General features: G+C 39.9%; 1 pseudogene; it reads left to right on the top strand.

Annotated features, from left to right (window-relative positions):
• LOC142919111 (28S ribosomal RNA) overlaps positions 1-2,500 on the top strand; it is a 10,614-nt pseudogene that overhangs the window by 5,213 nt on the left and 2,901 nt on the right.

Below are 2,500 nucleotides of genomic sequence, written 5' to 3'. Positions count from 1 at the left end.
ACCGACCACGTGACAGCTCTTGCGTTTGTTGATGATTTGGTGTTGGTGAGCGAATCTTGGGTTGGTATGGCCGCCAATCTAGCGATCTTGGAATCATTTTGTGGGCTATCGGGATTGGAGGTTCAGGCCAGAAAGTGCCAGGGCTTCATGATAAGCCCAACCAAAGATTCATATACGGTGAACAACTGCGACCCATGGACTATCAAAAATAAAGATGTCCATATGATCCAACCTGATGAATCAACGAAATACCTTGGTCTGAAAATTGGCCCTTGGACTGGCACTATACAGCCTGATCTACATTGTCAGCTAAAGACATGGATCTCGAAAATCGATGAGGCGCCTCTGAAGCCAACTCAGAAGGTTGAACTACTCAATGCCTATGCCCTACCCAGATTGTTATATCCTGCAGACCACTCGGACTGCAAGCAATCAACTCTCCGTGGGTTGGACCAAGAGATTAGAAAGGCGGTAAAAGGATGGCTCCACCTTCCCGCTTCAACTTGTGATGGACTGTTATATGCCAGAGCCCGAGACGGAGGCCTTGCCATCTTGAAACTGGAAAAAACAATCCCTTCGGTTCAAGTTAGAAGGCTGCAACGTATAGCAAACTCGTCCGATGCTATCACCCGTAATATTGTGTCCTCGCATGGTATGGAGGAAGAATACCGTAATTTGTGGGTACGAGCAGGGGGTGACAGTGATGCAATCCCAACATTCGTTCTCAGGGACTCGGTGTCAAAAGAACCTGTATATCCGAGACCCTGCGATTGGAGGGAGCATGAATTTCAGAGATGGTGCGAAAAGCCGGTTCAAGGAAGGGGCATTGTAAACTTTGCGCATGATAGAATCAGTAATGCTTGGTTGAGGCCATGGTGCGGCTTTAAACAATGCTTCTTTATCGCAGCACTACAACTAAGGGCAAATATTTACCCAACAAGAGAAAGCTTGAACAGAGGCAGAGATGGGGCCTTACGTTCCTGCAGGAAATGCTCTGCCAGACTCGAGTCCCTTTCGCACATTCTCGGTCAATGTCCTGCAGTACAGAAAGCAAGAATTGCGCGACACAACAAGATCAGTAACATTCTGGCAGACGAAGCGGCTAGATTGGGCTGGTCTGTATACAAAGAGCCACGGTTCATATCCGAGACGGGAGAGATGAGAAAGCCTGACCTCGTGTTTGCAAAAGATGAGGAGGCGGTTGTGATCGATGTCACCGTCCGTTTTGAGCTTTCAAAGAATACCTTGTCAGATGCTGCCTCGCACAAAGTTTCGTACTATACCCCTCTTGGTGATCAAGTCAAAGTGCTGACGAAGGCTAGCAAGGTCACATTCTTTGGATTCCCGGTTGGGGCAAGAGGAAAGTGGCCCCTTGAGAATAACGAGGTACTTACCTCCCTGGGCCTGACCAAACCCAGAACGACATCACTGGCCAAGATGATTTCCCGCAGAACGCTGCTTTTCTCTCTTGATATTCTGAGAATGTTCTGTGGAAATTATGCGGTCTATGAACAGTCATAGACAACCTCCGAAACAAATAATAGTTTTGTTTTAAGATGTCATTTGTTTTAGATTGATTTTGTTATTTTCGAAGGTGAAGTCGGTTTTTATTTCATTTTACTATTTTCCACAATTTAGATTGTTATTTTCCAAGACGAAGTCTTGGTTCTTTTTTTTATTGTTAGTTTTGTTTTTAACACGTCGTATTTGTTACTTTAGAGCTTAGAGGGGACTTTATTTTCGCCTTACTATTTTCTGCCTACAAAGAAGATTAAAAATAAGCTTTTTTCAAGATGGTTTTGTTATTTTCCAAGGTGAAGTCTTGGTATTCTTATTTTACTATTTTCCATAAAGAAGACCTTTCTTTTAGATTTTGTTATTTTCCAAGACGAAGACTTGGTATTTTTATTATATTGCTATTTTTTACACGAAGCTTATTCAAGAGCACTTATATAGATTAGACTTTGTTATTTTAATTCTTTATTTTTGGACTACATCAGTTCGAGAGTCCTGTAACTTACTATTTTCTGCCTACAAAGAAGATTAGAAATAAGCTTTATTTAAGATGTTTTAGATTAGATTTTGTTATTTTCCAAGGTGAAGTCTTGGTTTTTTTTATTTTACTATTTTCCACAAAGAAGACTTTTCTTTTCTTTTAGATTTTGTTATTTTCCAAGACGAAGACTTGGTATTTTTTTTTTGGTATTTTTTACAGGAAGCTTTATTCAAGAGCACTTATATAGATTAGACTTTGTTATTTTAATTCTTTATTTTTGCACTACATCAGTTCGAGAGAAGACTACAAACCAGCTTTATTTAAGATGTTTTAGATTAGATTTTGTTATTTTCCAAGGTGAAGTCTTGGTTTTTTATTTTACTATTTTCCACAAAGAAGACTTTTCTTTTAGATTTTGTTATTTTCCAAGACGAAGACTTGGTATTTTTTTATTGCTATTTTTTTACACGAAGCCTATTCAAGAGCACTTATATAGATTAGACT

The sequence above is a fragment of the Petromyzon marinus genome, unplaced genomic scaffold, assembly GCF_048934315.1.
Source record: "Petromyzon marinus isolate PM22_M1 ecotype Great Lakes invasive population unplaced genomic scaffold, UKy_Petmar_22M1.pri1.0 PM_G_Scaffold_6, whole genome shotgun sequence".
Lineage (NCBI taxonomy): Eukaryota > Metazoa > Chordata > Hyperoartia > Petromyzontiformes > Petromyzontidae > Petromyzon > Petromyzon marinus.
This window is presented reverse-complemented; position numbering and strand designations above follow the sequence as displayed.